The sequence below is a fragment of the Myotis lucifugus genome, unplaced genomic scaffold, assembly GCF_000147115.1.
Source record: "Myotis lucifugus unplaced genomic scaffold, Myoluc2.0 scaffold_259, whole genome shotgun sequence".
NCBI lineage: Eukaryota > Metazoa > Chordata > Mammalia > Chiroptera > Vespertilionidae > Myotis > Myotis lucifugus.
The window spans coordinates 1,226,265-1,243,411 of NW_005871307.1; the positions used below are offsets into that span (position 1 = coordinate 1,226,265).

Here is a 17,147-nt window from a genome sequence, read left to right on the forward strand (position 1 = left end):
TGATCCGGAGGCGACATGAAAGATGGGACAACTGTAAATTTTTTTCCAAAATGTTTTTATGGAGGGAGAAATTCTATGTCAACACTCATGGTTTCTCAAGAGCCAAATACTTTTCTTTCATGCTTCATGGTGGATACTTTTATCTCCCCTGCAAATTAAGGTGGGACTAATGTTATCATAAAACAAACATTTCCTTGTCTTCAAAACCACTGACAAATAGTCCAGGCTAATGAATCCCTGCCGCTCCTCAAAAACATGGTCAGCCTGTTATTTTGGAGCAGCAAAGAGAAGCAATGCCTCAAGAGCCCTGACAAAACCGAGGCCCCAAAGGCTTAAAGTTGTGACACCCTAAACGATGCCATTGGGCTCCAAGGGACTGGGACAGCTGTAACTCAAAGGAAGATTCTGTGTATGATGCTGCAGTAACTATACTTCAAGTTTTTTTTTATTGATTAAGGTATTACATATGTGTCCTTATCCCCCCATTCCCCCCCCCCCCACTCATGCCTTCACCCCCCCTAGTGTCTGTGTCCATTAGTTAGGCCTATATGCATGCATACAAGTCCTTTGGTTGATCTCTCCCTCTTCCCCCACCCTCCCCTACCTCTGAGGTTTGACAGTCAGTTCGATGCGTCTCTGGATCTGTTTTTGTCCATCAGTTTATGTTGTTCATTATATTCCACAAATGAGTAAGAGATCATGTGGTATTTATCTTTCTCTGACTGGCTTATTTCGCTTAGCATAATGCTCTCCAGGTCCATCCATGCTGTTGCAAATGGTAAGAATTCCTTCTTTTTTATGGCAGCGTAGTATTCCATCGTGTAGATGTACCATAGTTTTTTAATCCATTCATCTGCTGATGGGCACTTAGGCTGTTTCCAAATCTTAGCTACTGTAAATTGTGCTGCTATGAACATAGGGGTGCATATATCCTTTCTGATTGCTGTTTCTAGTTTCTTGGGATATATTCCTAGAAGTGGGATCATTGGGTCAAATGGGAGTTCCATTTTTAGTTTTTTGAGGAAACTCCATACTATACTTCAAGTTTTGATTCAAAAATAAATAACTCAAGAACAAAAATAAAATTCCTCTATAAAAGGAACATTTAAAAAAAAATCCAAGCCAGCCCTGGCTGGTTTGACTTAGTGGTTAGAGCATCAGCCTGCAGACAGAAGGGTCATAGGTTCGATTCCCTATCAAGGGCACATACCTGGGTTGCAGGTTCAATCCCCACCCCCAGTTGGGATGAGAGTGGGAGGCAACCAATAGCTGTGTCTCTCTCACATCCATGTTTCTCTCTCGCGCTCTCCCTTCCTCTCTCTCTCTCCCCTCCCTCCCTTCCACTTTCTCTTAAAAAAATCAATGGAAAAAATATCCTTGGGTGAGGATAATAAAATTAAATTAAATTTAAAAATCCAAGCCACACTCACTGGCTTGAAAATGTTGTAGGGTCTTAACTTTTTCCAAGTGGTTTAGAGCGAAATCAGACCCAGGAAAATCCTCTGAGGGGACTCTGGCACTTGGATTTTATTTCTGACACAATTGTTCCCACAGTTCAGCAAAAGGGTCACCACATTCCAGAATCGTATCCTGGATGTAAAATGTCCAGGAGATAACCCGAACGAGAGTGGGAGACTCCAGCAGCTTTTCTAGCCGCCTATAAATTGGTCAGAGCAGCTCTGCCTTCTGCCCACCCCAAATGCTTCTCCTAACCGTGTCTTCCTGGCATCTCCTAATGGCTGCCAGCATTGGAAACCAGTCTTACCAGTTCCTGAGCCGCCAGCCACTTTCTCTGAGTGTCTTAAGCATGGGCCTCTTTCCCCAGAGCCGCCCGCAGGGAATTGCAAGGGTGTGTGCAGGAGGGCAACTCTGCAGGCCTGGTCAGAGGTACACCTCACCCACAGGAGAAGCCACTGAGTGGTCAGGGCTCCATGAGCGCCCTGCACTCCCAGTGCCCTAAATATCAACTGGAGTTTTTAGTTCAGGTTTTGCCTCCTGGTTATTTATCTTCCCTCAGCTTCAGGCAGGTCAACCTACAGTGCTGCTGTTCCCAACTCTTTTCGAAAGGGAAAATTACTATGACTTCCCGGTGATTCATCCTGGATGCTCCCAGCCAGCAGGCCAAGCACACAAGGCTGCATGGCGCCTGCTTCCACAGCTCACTGGAATCAGTGAGCCATGAGGATGTGGGGAATACCAGGACCAGGATCTCCTGGTATGCTAACTCCTGTGTGTGTGTTGGGGGCGGGGGGGGCGGGGGGCGGGTGGTACAAAACCCAGCTGTCAAGGAATCCAGCATTCCTGGCTCTGCCTGGAATCTCTACAAAGGAAGTGAGAAGGGGAGTCCAAGACATCCAAAAACAGCTTCCACGAGATAAAATAAAGAATGCCCAATTTTTTCCTTTTTTTAATCCGCACCCAAGGATATGCTCATTAAATTTAGAGAGAGGGGAAGGAAGAAAGAGAAACATTGATGTGAGAGAGAACATTGATTGATTGCCTTCCACAGGTGCCCCGACTGGGGGTCAAACCCCACAACCTAGGTATGTGCCTCGACTGGGAATTGAACCGACAACCATTTGGTGCATGGCACAATGCTCCAACCAACTGAGGCACACTGGCCAGGACAGTTGTTTTAAAATTTTAAACATTTTTTCTTAATTACAAAATAACTGAACTATGTAGAAAAGAACAGAAATAATATAGCCAAGGCCCAGGCACACACCAATTAGTTTTAACATTTTGTCATATTTTCTTTGTCTTTTTCTTTAAAAATTTATATTTATATTTACATTTACATTTACATTTATACTAGTGGCCCAGTGCACGGATTCGTGCACATTGAAAGGAAATTAATTAGAAGAAATATTTTAATATTGCTATTCACCCTTTCTCTATAATAGAAATGTCAACAAAAACAACCAAATTCACGATCGACAATGACCGATCAAAACACACGTGTGCAATTGGCGCCAGCGAGAGCTTTATATGTATCGTGCGTGTGCGAATCAATGTTTATTTTTAAATTGCCAGTGCGCATCATATGTACTGGCTGGTCGGTTGGTCAGACAGTCAAACGGACAGATGGACAGTTGGTCACTTAGCCTTTTATATATATAGATTCATATTCATATTCATATAATATATATACACAATATAATATCTATATATATAAAAAGCCAGTGACCGGAATGCTATAACGGCTGGAACGACCGGTCACTATGACGCCCACTGAAGCCAGCAAACCAGCTGATGGGGGGGGTAGGGCTGGCCGGCCAACCCCCCAGAAGCCCCTTCCCCTGCTGGCCCTGCCCCTGATCGCCCCCAGCCCCACCCCAATAGGGCCAGGGCCAGCCGGCCAACCTCCTGCAGCCCCTCCTCCCACCTGGCCCCATCCCAGATAGGCCCCTTTCACACCAATTGGGGGTGGGGCTGACCAGCCAACCTCCCACGGCCCCTCCCCCAGCTGCTGACCCCCCACACCCCAATTGGGGGCATGGCCTGACGGCCAATCTCCCTCGGCCCCTCCCCGCAGCCAGCCCAGCCCTGATGGCCCTGGGGTGGGCCGGCCCCAGCTCAGTCCCCACAGGACAGTGCTGTTTATTTTTCCTAGTCCCTTGTGCGTGGTTGGTAATCTAGATCAGGCTCAGCTGTTGCAACTGACACTGTCACATGAATTCCCTGCTCCATCTCACATCCCGGCCTCCAAGGCTGGCTGGCCACTTTGCGAATGCAGCCACTTCCAAATCCTTGAGCTGCAGCCTCTGCCTCCCTCCCTTCCTGAGCCCCACCCTCCCCTTCATGTCCCCTGTCTCAGGCTGTTCACAGGCATAATTTGGCTCTAATTCCACATCCTAAGCATTTCTATGAATATAGGCTTTGTGGACTGTTGGTTCATGTGATATTAATCCCAGAGGGGAATCGAAGCAGCGTAGAGGCCATTGCCCTTGTTTGCTTGGATTGTCTGCTGTAAATGCTCACGGCAGCCTGGGAGTTGAGAACCTTCTTGAATGAGCCTGGGACGGGGAGTAAGTGGGCAGAGAGGAGTCAAATCATCTCCCTGAGATGCATGGCCATCAGAGGAGGAGAAAGGCCTATTGCGATGTCTGATTCCACACCTCAGCCACGCGGAGCATCAGGATCTTGCACAAAGCCTGGTCCCCAGAGCTGGGCCGGAGAAGGTACACTCTGCCATGCACAGCGGGAGCCATGAAGCTCCTTCTGCTACTTTCCTGAAGCACCGGGTCACTGATTTCCCCCAGTTCTGGTGTCCAAACGCTCGAGGGTTCTCTTTGTAGCCCTGTAGCTGAACAAGCCTATGTTGCTGAAAATGAAAATAAGAACAATCAGCACTTCTCCTTTCAGGGGGTGAGTATGCAGGGGCATCCCAGAGCCCAAGGCTTAACAAACACCATGCATGTTGCATTTCCAAGGAGGTCCCAAAGCTGGGGGTTAGTGGATGGCAATATTTCAGGAGGGGAACACCCATGGGCAGGCAGTCAGACCCCTTCCCCTCCTCACCCCAGCCCCAGAAATGTGTTCCTTATTAGGCTTGAGAAACACAAGTCGTGCACTGGTGCTTGTGGAGCAGCCTTTCCCAGCCACCACGCAGGCCACGGGGCTGTGCCTGGCTGCTCCCTTGACTTTCCTGGGAAGGAAATGGACTCTGAGGAGGTAACACTGTGACGGGAACTGAAACTGGACCACTTCTTTCTCACACCCTGTTCACTTACAAGCACACACACTCATACCCATGCCGCACACACCCTCCAGAGCGTGATTCACCCGCTCGAGGTGGTTGGACCAGGTCCCGCTTCCCCCTGCGAACGCCGTTTGGCATACAAGCTGCCCTCTGCAGTGTGGCTGGCCGGTGGGCAGGGTGGTGCTTGCGCGAACCTGCTTTTAATCAAATCCAGTCTTGCCATCCGAAGAGCAGACAGCCACGGGGAACAGGAGTCTCCCTACCTGGCCACGGGGCACACTCGTTTTGTCTCCTCTGGGCCACTGGCAGATGGAGGCCCCGGCAGGTGAGAGAGCGGCTTCTGGAAGCACAGAAACTGGCGGCAGTGGACTAGGCAGCAGCACAGACCCTCCACATCCCCAGCAGAGAGCCAGGAGGTCTGGGAGACAGCTTAGCATTCTCAGGAAGGACTATTCCAGGAGCCAGACAGTTTCCCCAGGGCAGCAGGGCAACCGTGGGGAGCAGGGCTGTGAACTCTGCTTCCGATTGCCAGGAGGACTGACCCTGGGTCTCTGCCGGCCCAGCACAGGGAGCAGAGAGAGAGAAAGGGCTGCAGGCAGGGGAGCAGCTCTTACTGGACTTCAAGACAGACAGCGGCCTTACAGAGATGTCCTTGAGAGCACACTTACCCTAAAAGGGAGGTAGGGGATGGAAGGGAGGGAGGGGAGGAAAAAAGGAAACCTTCGTTAATAACTAAGCTATCCAAGAAGGATCATATCAAGATGTCTTTTTTTAAGAAACAGTAATAAGGATACCAACCAGATTGCCTTCTCGTCAAGCCCTACTCATCCCCAAATCAAATCCCTTGCTTTCCCTTTGCCAATTCTTAAAATCTTTAATTTTTTGCTCAGGCATCAGTAACTCTTACAAGGTGTATTCTGAATCTTATCTTAGTCCTTAACCATGCCTGAGGGTGAGTGGTTGGGAGCCAGCTCTGTCCACATTGAGCAACTGATTGTCACCAACTTGGGCTGAGACCTGTTTCTCTAAGCCTGTGGAGGGAAAGATGCCTGGTGTGTGACGGTCATCAAGTTCCCAGCCCGTGGCCTAAGGGGCTCTGGGGCTCCTGAAGCAACTGGAAGGAGTCCTGGAAGCCAAATTCCCACCAAATATCTTCTAAAGCAATCCATCCAATATGGTATCCATTAGCCACATGTGGCTATTGAGCACTTGACATGAGGCCATTGTGATATGCTGAAGTATAAAATATACAATAGATTTTGAAGATTTTGTATGAAAAAAAGAATGTAAACTATCTTATCAATACGTTTTTAATATCAATCATATGTGAACTGATATTACTCTGGTACTATTGGGTTAAATGTGATATATTATTAAAATTATTCTCACTTGTTCTTTTTTTATTGCGGTAAAGTACACATAACATAAAATTTACCATCTTCACCATTTCTAAGTGTAATGTTAATTACATTCACATTTTTGTGCAACAGTCACCACCATGCATCTCCAGAACTTTGTCTTCCCAAATTGAAATTCTGTACCCATTAAATACTAACCCCATCTCCACCCCAACTCCAGTCCCGGGCAACCACCATTCTAGTTTCTCTCTATGAATTTGACTACTCAAGGTACTCATATAAGTGAAGTCTTGCAATATTTGTCCTTTTGTGGCTGGCTGATTTTATTTAGCATAATGTCCTTTAGGCTCATCCATATGTCAGAATTTCCTTCCTTTCTAAGGTTGAGTCATATTCCCTTGTATGTATATACCATATTTTGTTTATCCATTTACCTGTTGTTGAACAGTTGGGTTGCGTCCAACTTTTGACTATTGTGTATAATGCTGCTATGAATATGAGTGTACAAATATATCTTCAAGACCCTGCTTCTAAATTTCCAGAAGTGGAATTTCTGGGTCATATGGTGGTTCTATTTTTAATTTTTCAAAGAACTGCCATACTATTTTCCATAGCAGCTGCACTATTTTACAATGCCCAAGGATTCTGATTTTCCACATCCTTGCCAACACTTGTTAGTTTCTGGGTTTTTTATTTCTTGATAGTTGCCATCCTAATGGTTGTGAGGTAGTATTTCACTGAGGTTTTAATTTGCATTTTTCATAATGATTAGTGATGTTAAGCATCTCTTCATTGGCCATTATATCTTCTATGAAGAATCATGTTTTCTTTCAGTTTTTTTTAATGTGGCTACTAGAAAATTTAGCTACATATATGGTTCACATTTCATTTCTACTGGGTAGCTCTAGTCTAGAATGAATAAAGGCACAACTATCACACAGGAATGTTTTGACAATGAAAGGAACCCTGATATTTGAAATGAAGAGAACCTTGTTCTAATTAATGATCTCTAAGTTTCTTTCCAGTGATCATGTTTTATGATCTCTTTCTCTCTCTGCCCTAAGAACTTAAACTGGAGCTTTTATGTCAAAGAAGAGGATACCAGGAGCCATTCTCCCTTACAGTGAGGTGTCCCCTACATACAACCTGGGAGATCCAGAGAGTGGGGGGCCCTCTTGTCTCTGCAGAGTGCCAGCTCCCATGATTGGTGTGTTGGGGGGAGGGGTATCAGTGGATGCCCTGAACTGAGTATAGGAAGCATCCATGTCAGAAAATTCTGCTGGTAAAATTTTGCACCATCTGAGAGAAGAATGCCTAGGGTTGGAGATAGAAAATGCCATCTCTGTGGAAACATCAACACTACTGATAGCTTCCTATAACAGACACTAATCCTGTTCCAAGGGAGGGACTGGTGCCACCAGAATCTGGTCCTTTTGTTTTAGGGGTGGAGACTCTAAGTTTGTCCCACTGGGACACATGCATTCCTTGATTCTACAGCCATCCCACCCACAGAGGCTGCTACCAATAGATCCCTGGGAGTCATAAATGGTATCTAGTAGCAGACAGTCATCTCTTCCCACCATTGAACAGTGATAAGAAAAGGGTGGTCTCCAAAATACTGCTACTTTTCATAAATGTCCCTATGTTCCCTGAGGGCACAGTATTACTAGCCCAGATTCCCTTCCTGTTATCTTACTAAAAATCTCACAAAGGCATGGCCCACCCACCAGGAAGGGGTTGAGCCCACAAATGCTGTGGCCTATGGCTTAATTTAAAAGGGAAAAAAAAAGAAGAAATGTTGTGAAAAAAGCAAGAACTATGGTGGGGTCTATTATTTCTTCTTTCTAACTAAAAGGAATAGTTTAAAGCATGTCTACCTTAAACAATAGTTATTAATATGGTTTTAAAAGAAAATAATGGCAATATTTTAATGCCAGATAACAAGATGGAGACCAGGGGAGAATTAAGAATTAAGTTCAAATATTAGGACCTGGTCACCTATTATGAAAAGATACTGTAAAGAATAATACTAGAGAAAATATGTTAATGTGCTGGAGGAAATGCTGTGTAAACACAAGGCTTTATAATTTATGCATTAAATGCAGCTTATATAAATTATCTTCGCTTATCTAGATTTTTATAAATACAGAGAGATTTGATAACTTGGTAATAATGGCAACAAAGACCTAGACATTTCCTTTTATACCCAAAGTTCCTAATATCCCTGTAGTATAGTCCTCTAATCTCTATTATGTCAGTTTCCTTATCTGAAAAATTAAATTAAAAGTTGAGAATCATAAAAATGATTATTATGAAAGAACATATAGTTCATTATGCAAGACTTCCTAAGTGGGAGACTAAGAAAACAGTGATTTTCATAGAAAGAAATGAAAACCTATACAGGCCTGTGAAAGACAAAAGACAGGCTTTCCCACCCAATCCGCCAGTGGAGATCATTTTTTAGGAGGCTTACAGGGAAGCTGTGGTGTAATATGCTTCGTAAAGTTCATATTTAACGTACAGAACCTTTTCTCTAAAATAAGTGGCATGAGGGTACGAGAGAGTTCACCAAAGAAAACAGAAAATAATACTGGAACCTCTGCTATTATGTGAAGAAAGTTTCCTGTAAGTAGCAGCCTAGTTCCTGGAGAGGAAAAAGGTGTGTATGTACGTATGTTTTTAGCTTCATAATCATAAAACTCTAAGGTACTGTGTGCTTCTCTCCGTCTTTCCTTTCTTCCTTCCAAAAAAGGGGAAAGCATGGATGCAAGCAGCGCCTCCTCAGAAATCTGTAGGCTTCTGCCTCCAGTTCTGCCCGAGTTATTGAACCAGCTGGCGAGGGCTGCAGAAGCCATTCTCCTAGCATCGAAGGCACCTCGGGCCTGAAGCAGGTGTGGTGGCGACACAGGTGGTTTGTTTTGCAGGGTCAAGTTGGCACATTTCTAGCCTAGGGCTCTGCATAAATGTTTAGATTTTGTTTTCAGCCCCACGGTGTTCAACTCGTCAGCGTGAAAGGAGGCCCCTGCATGCTACCCTGCTACATCCTTTGTCTCCTCTCATGGCCTGGTGCGGAGTCAAGAGGTGAGAGGAGAGGAGAAGGGAGGGGTGGGAGGGGCCAGGAGAGGACCGGAGGAGCGAGGATATTTTGCAGCGGTTTCAGCAATCCCCAAGAACTACTTTCCAGGCTCATCAAATTCCTCCCCTTCTCTCTTCTCTGGGCTTGCCCTGCACCAGCAGTGGGAATCATGCTTGTTTACACCGCTCATTATGCTGGCTTTGCAGTTGCTATAGCAACCACCAGGGGTCAGTTTATAGAAGGAGAGGAAGTTCACTTTGGGGGAGTTAGCTTTCCAGCTTCTGTGCAAAGCACAGCTGAAAACAAAAGACCCAGACACTAAGGAGGAAACACATTGAAAAGTTTCCTATGAGCAGAAGCATCGTTCAGAGCATAAAACTTCACTCAGCAATGCCACATTTTTTCCTTCCTGAAAGAGCTGTTCTAGAACCGCAGATAGGAGAGGAAAGGTCTTAAGATTGCATCTTCCAGATTTTCCTCTCTCCCGTCCTCTCACCCCTTTGCCTTGCCTTTAAGATCTGTAAGCAGTTGCTAGTAGTTAAGATAATAAGGGCAGCTACCAGGGTTCATTTAAGGTGATAACGTCCTACATATAATGTATTAACTAAGGGTCACAAAGATCTTTGTGAACTATTACTACTTGCATCTTTTTCATGGGGAGGGAGGAAGCAGGCCTTTGGAACACAACGCCTTTCTCAAGGTCCGAGCCAAACAAAATGGAGCCACCACACCCTCAAGGAGGGTTCTGGGACACCCCCCAGGATGCCTCTGGGGTAAAGATGTCCAGCTCTAACCTGACCAGCTCATCTGAATTAGCAAATAAAAAATACAGGAAGCCCAATTAAATTTGATTTCAGATAAACGATGAATGGATTTTTGTGTAAGTGTATCCCACACAATCTTTGGGACATACATATGGTAAGTCTAACTTAACCGAACCCTATCCTAACCCACCTCCTCACTACCACTGCCTCCAAAAAAAGTACAACAGGTGAATTCTCTCTCCAAAACAAAGTGCCAGATTACTGTTTCGGACAGTGATGGCGAACCTTTTGAGCTCGGCGTGTCAGCATTTTGAAAAACCCTAACTTAACTCTGGTGCCGTGTCACATATAGAAATTTTTTGATATTTGCAACCATAGTAAAAGAAAGACTTATATTTTTGATATTTATTTTATATATTTATATGCCATTTAACAAAGAAAAATCAACCAAAAAAAATGAGTTCGAGTATAACCTCTGACATGCATGTCATAGGTTCGCCATCACTGGTTTAGGATAATCTAACCCTTGGACTATCCTGCTGATGATGAAAAAAATGAAGGGCTGTGTGTGTGTGTTTTTTTTACATATGCAAATACAGTGGGGCCTTGACTTATGAGTTTAATTCGTTCTGAGACCGAGCTCGTTAAGGAGCTCGTTAACTCAAATTACTCTATCAACTCAATGCAAAAAATTGGCCTAGAGACAGCTGGTATCTCAAAAAACTCGTTAGTCGGGACACTTGTAAGTGAACTTACCAACAGGCAGGTGAGTTTCCTGATCTTAGATCCAAACACCAGCTTAAGAGACATGGGGGTTAAAGAGAAAAGAATTCAGTACTGGGCTTTGTGAGGTATCTACTACTTTTTCAATAACAGCAAAAGTCAACTTTCTAAAGAATAATGATGGCTAATATCCAAAATATATAAAGAACTCATATAACTCAATGGCAAAAACACAGACACAAAAAAAAAACCCAATCCAATTTAAAAATGAGCAAAAGATCTAAATACACATTTTCCAAAGAAGACATACAAATGGCCAACAGGTACATTAAAAAAGTGCTCAGTATCCCTTGTTATAAGGAAAATGCAAATCAAAACCACAATAAAATATCATCTCACACCTTTCAGAATAGCTTTTATCAAAAAGACAGGAAATAAATGTCAGGGAGGATATGGAGAAAAAGGAACCCTTGTTCACTGTTGGTGGGATTATAAATCGTGCAGCCATTATGTAAACCAGTATGGAGGTTCTCCAGAAATTAAAAATAGAGCTGCCACTTGACCCAGCAATTCCAAGTTATCTAATATATATATACATATATTATTTAGCCATAAAAAATAATAAAATCTTGCCTTTGCAACAGCATAAAGGACCTTGAGGGCATGATGCTCAGTGAAATAAGTTAGACAGAGAAGGACAAATTGTGATAAAAAAAATATTAAAAAGCTTATAGATACAGAGAACAGATAGGTAGCTGCCAGAGGCAGGGATGGGAGGGTGGAAAAAATAATGGGTAAAGGAGGTCAAAAGGTAAACAATAAATAAGTAAACTTTTAAAAGTAAAGTTTTTTAAAAAGACTTGTTAATCTGGCCCATTGCAAATTGTCTTCTCACAGTAAATTACTCTTCCTTAGCCCAACCCCATTTGCTGAATCTCTTCTATTAAATTTCCCTTAAGAACCCAGAGTTTATATTTTCAGAGAGATGTAATTTACACAAAAGAAAAATCACAGCTATTAACTTTAAAAATAGTAATTTTATTTCTTTAACAGGAAAACCATTTTAATGCACTTTTTAAATATATTTTATTGATTTTTTACAGAGAGGAAGGGAGAGGGATAGAGAGTTAGAAACATCGATGAGAGAGACACATCGATCAGCTACCTCCTGCACACCCCCTACTGGGGATATGCCCGCAACCAAGGTACATGCCCTTGACCGGAATCGAACCTGGGACCTTTGAATCCGCAGGCCGACGCTCCATCCACTGAGCCAAACCGGTCAGGGCTTAATGCACTTTTTAAGAGAAATAAATAGCATTTGTTTTTTAGTGAGTGTTACATTGGGAGAGTAGAGAAAAAGTCCAGTGGAGCCAGTGTATTGTCTCCACCATTGGTTCTTTGTGGTTTTGGTGCCTGTACACACATGTGCACGGGGAGAAAAGTACATTTGCACTTTCATAGTCACACTCTTTCAGCATGCCTTTTGCTGTTTTGTCAGCAAGAGAAACCTGGCTCAGTGCAAGTGTTCCTGAATTCTGTAGAACTTACAGGAGACATAGGCCTCTAGTTGTAATGCGGTAGGTAACCTGTGGCAGCTTTACATCTGTTTCGACCCTAAATTCATGTACCCCAAACTTAAGGCAAATAACTCAAGAAGCATAAATTTATATGAAAACAAAGCAAATAGTTGCAATAATAAGTTCTATAAGATCCCTGACATCTCAGACTGTAAGGGTTCCCACAGCTCTAATCAAAACAGGCAATTAAAGGAAAACTGTCAAGATAAACATCCTGTATAATAAAAATGTTCTCACCTGTTACTAACTCTAAAAATCTCAGCACAGTTTTCACCAAGACAAAAAAAAATGGCTGTTATTGTAGAAGCTGGTATTTCAAGTCTGGAGGTGTGAGTTCTAATTTTGTCTCTTTTACTTCTAGGGACCCCATGAAAGTCTGTGGGCAGTCTATGACTTAGGCAGATGCTGGATCAGTATAAAGTGCTCCTTGCAGAACTGAAGGGGTATTATGAGAATATAAGTCACTCTGAGCTATCCCCACAAAAGGTAGGAAGGATGAGATGTGATTATTTGAGCTATTCTCTTTTTAAACAAGCAATTTCATTTAGAAGTTGGAATTTGTTAATTTTGTTTAAAGCACTTTGAAAGCACTTAATTTTTGAAATCTTATTTTCATTTGTTTAAAAAACCAATAGTTCATTTTCTCTCTTAATCATTTGTTAATAAACCGATCATTTGAAGCTCAAGCTGTCAGACAGTCTCTTAAGCACCATTCAACAGCTGTTAAATGGGATAATCACCTGTTTATCCTCATGCCACTAATTCAGATGCTAATTGCACTCTAGATTCTGCCTTATTCTCTCACTCAAGCCAACCAGGTGCGCAGCACTGTGAAAGGATGCTACTGCAAACAAGGGCCTGTCTGTTCACTTCTAGAGACACAGATGAACCAAGCCCCCCCCCCCGTCCCCCCCGCCACACACACACACACACACACACACACACACACACAAGAATGAATGGACATGTTGCTTATAACTGTGAAAAAATTGAAATGACCTAAATGTCAACTTATAATGAAATAAACCAAAATAAACAACCATGGACTGTAGTATTTAACAATCATTAAAAGATGCTTATAAATATGGTTAAATAACATGTAAAAAAATTTATGTTGAGTGGGAAAACAAGTAAAACCCAAAACTACTGTATGGTTGCAAATATAGAGAAAAAATTTTGCATAAAAAAGGGCAGAGAATGCATGATGGTCTTGGAACTAAAATCAATCACTATTTAGAGAACTAAGAGCAAGGACAATCCTAGGGGCTGAAAATCCATAAGTTCCTGTTTTCATGGAGCTTGCATTCTGGAAGAAAAAGACAAAATTCAAGTAAAGAAATTAGTAAACAAGATGTATTCATAGAGCGATGTCCTAAGAAAATTTACAAAGAGTTATAAGACAGAAGGATCAGAGGGTCTGCTTTAACTTGTAAAGGAGAAGACCTCAGAAAACACATAGACAATAAGCCCCAGTGGAAGTCCCAAGACTTGAGTGGGCTTGGCACGATCAAGGAGTTAGCAGGTCACAGCCAGTAAGCCAGGAAGAGTCAGGCAGAAGATGAGTTTGGAGAGATGGGCAGGAGCGAGGTCATGCAGAAGGAAAGGTGCTGAGGTGGAAAAAGAGAGACCGGTTAGTAGTTACTTACTGCAGGGGCCCTGGTGGAAGAAATGGGCACATGGACTGAAATGGGTGACCATGGAGGTGGAAAGGAGCAGACGGATTCAGACAATATTTTGAAGGTAGAGCTGGCATGAACTGCTGATGAACCAAATTGGGTGGGGGGCAGAGGTACTGAATACAGTAAAAAAAAGAATTTCATATGACTCCTAGATTTTTGGCCTCAACAAGTGAATCAACTATAGGCCAAGAAAGAGCAGTGGTGTGGTGGAAAATTGAGAGCTGCATTTTGGTCATTTTAGGTTGAAATGTGTATTAGATATCCCAATGAAGATGTCAAGAAAGTAGTCAAGTAGCTGTCACGGAAGAGTGAGTCACAGGTATTCATTTGGGATTATTTGAGTGTTGTTCTCAAGACTAAAATCTAGAGATTGGGCTCAAGAGGAGGAGCCAGAAAAAAAGATGACCAGTGAGTGAGAAGGAACATGGTGTGCCAAAACCAAAGGGAAAAAAGAATTATTTTAAGAAAAAGGGAATTATCAACTGTTTCCAAAGTTACTGAAAGTTTGAGACTTAGTAAAGTGAAGTTTCCCTGTTTTGGCAGCAAGGTGACCCTTACAAGATCAAGTTCAGTGGAGAGGTAAGAATGGGAAGGATGGAGGTGAGGTAGTGGGTTACAGTGGGACCATGGACAACACTATTGAGTCCCTGGAAGTAGAGCAGAGAAATGGGCAGGGCTGGAGTTGTGCTGATGGATCAAGGGAAGGCAGTTTTGGGACTGATTTTCAATATTAGATATCTTCAGGTTGTAAAGTCCATTCCAGTCATTACATGGCTATTTCAACACAGTAATTTTATAACTAATTTGGATTAAACAACATTATGGGTGTATATATTATTAATTAAACTAGAGGCCCAGTGCACGGATTTGTGCACCTGTTGGGGGTCCCTCAGCCTGGACTGCGCCCTCTTGCAATCCGGGAACCCTCGGGGGAGGTAGCAGTGCATGAAGCGGCAGGCGATTGGGGAGGAGCCCGAGCCAGGCCAGTCACCACCGCTCCCACTCATCTCAGCCCTGTTGCACCTGCTGCTGCCACTCGCTGCTTTGTAGCGCTGCCATGGAAGTGGGAAAGGCTCTCGCTGCCGCAGCTGTACTCACCAGCTGTGAGCCTGGCTTCTGACTGAGCGGCGCTGCTGTTGTAGGAGTGCACAGACCACCAGGGGGCAGCTCCTGCACTGAGTGTCTGCCCCCTGATGGTCAGTGCGCATCACAGCAACTGGTCAACCAGTCATTCTGGTCATTCGGTTGTAACAGTAGCTTAGGCTTTTATATATAGAGATTGAAAACATTGAAGTGATAAAAAATTTTGAATATTCTAATTTACCCTAAAATTTTTTTAAGTACTTACATTATTTCTTAGTCCTCTGTGAGAGAGATATGGAAATAAATTTAAATAAATGGATGGAGCCTAGAACTAGAAAAAAGTTTACAGAGAGCAAATCATGGAATGTGTAATTTCCTCTAAGAATAAAGAAGTTGATAACAATAATATATTTAATTATAAAACCAAAATGGATTTAACATCTATTAAATTAATTTAATGTTCATCTATGACCAGTTTAAAGAATTTTAAAGGAATGTTTAAAATAAATGATATGATTTTTCTAGCCATTGCAAACTAGTTTTTTTTTTAAGATAAAATATTGATTGTATTTTTCAGGCAGGTAGCCATGTTTTATTTTCTTTCTAGACACTAATGGCTTATAAGTGAAATTAAATATTTCAAAAATGTCTTAATTATTAGAATGGTATAATATTTTTTAAATTCACCTTAAAATGAACGCATCTGAGCTATATTCCTTTCTGAGAATTAGAGACCTATCTACACGATGTAATTATTTCAATCAAGTATCCCCTGCATGTCCACCTACCTATATTCATCCTTTGCCAAGGGCTGTAGAATCCTGACTGGCATAGGAATTAAGAGCAGGAAGAATTTATGCTTCTGTATGAGGCAGTTTGAAGTATTTCTAAAAGCACAAGATTTGTCAAAGATCATCTAGAACAAACATGTCAAACTCATGGCCCGTAGAATGTCATTCCTGCTCATTCCACTTAGTTGTGTGATTTGGGCCAGCTACTCACCTTTCTGTGCCTTGGTTTAATTCTGACAACAGGGAAATTATAATACCTAACACTTCAAAGTTGCATAGGGATTAAATGAGATAATATATAAAAAGCTTCTTTCTAGCCAGTGCCAGGGAGATTGGAATATTCTCACTAAATGCTGGGACTCTTGCCTTATCCCTAAGGTAAATGTAGTCCAGGCTCTAATACCCTCTGTGCATTGAGGGGACAGTGCTTGGCACATAGACAGCATTCCATAAACATTTAGAAAGTGATGAGTTAATTAACTGGCTAATGAATTAATGCAACCAATGATTCTGCATAAAAGAACAGCAAAATCAGAACGCTTTATTTCTGCAAAGGTTTTACAGTTGTGTCTAGAGGACCACGTATTGCACAAAGAGAAATGGAAGCTGAACAGGGCAAGGGTTATGAGCTGAGGGGGCAGTGGGGGATGTTTCTCACTTCATTTTCAACCTATTTGTTCTTTCATCCAACTTGTTTCCAACCAGTGATCTAGGCTTGTTTGTTGACTGCCCATTGCAGTCTCTAAAAAGAGCAGCCCAGTATACCATAGGATTCCTACCTTACCCCCCACCACCCTTGGATTGGGCAAGTTGAAAAGCTGGCTAATCAGCATTTGCCTCAAAATTTGGAACTGAAAGATGCAAACACAATTGGCAGATGATGATGGACACTGTGGCTGGAAAGTCAAGGTTGGGGCATTAGCAAGCCATGTTCACAACAAGTAAACGAAAGAAGCAGGTGGAAAGGAAATTGAGAGCAGATGTGTAAGGAAAAGCAAAGATGAGGGGCCATGTAGCTCCTAAGAGGCAGATGGAAGGAGAGCTGGACCAGGGTCAAAGTTGATCCAGATCCTGGTATTTGTTCCTGAGCTCTGGAGACCCTCAGCATTTACACCGGCTGAATGTCCTCTCCTTTAGACTGACATTAACCTGTGACGTTGCTGTTGGGTCAGCAGGGCAGTCTACACTGTGAATTGGAATGTTCTCTGCAACATCGTCTGGCCTGTAGGAAACCTTGCCGCAAACCATCTGAGGTGTATTGTTATACAATGAGATGGGGGAACAAAGCTAGAGTTGACCCTTCAGATACTGAGTCCCAACTCATTCATATTGTTTCATCATGAGTTAAAAAGTCTGAGCCCCGAGGTACACAAGAAAGCACAGCTAGACTT

General features: G+C 42.9%; 1 long non-coding RNA gene across 1 annotated transcript; it reads left to right on the forward strand.

Moving 5' to 3' along the window:
- The first annotated feature begins 4,874 nt into the window (after nucleotides 1-4,874).
- Nucleotides 4,875-13,099, forward strand: LOC106698903. Its single transcript, XR_001350299.2, has 3 exons — nucleotides 4,875-5,027; nucleotides 9,045-9,141; nucleotides 12,565-13,099. It is a non-coding gene; the product is annotated as an uncharacterized LOC106698903 (long non-coding RNA).
- Nucleotides 13,100-17,147: the final 4,048 nt, after the last annotated feature.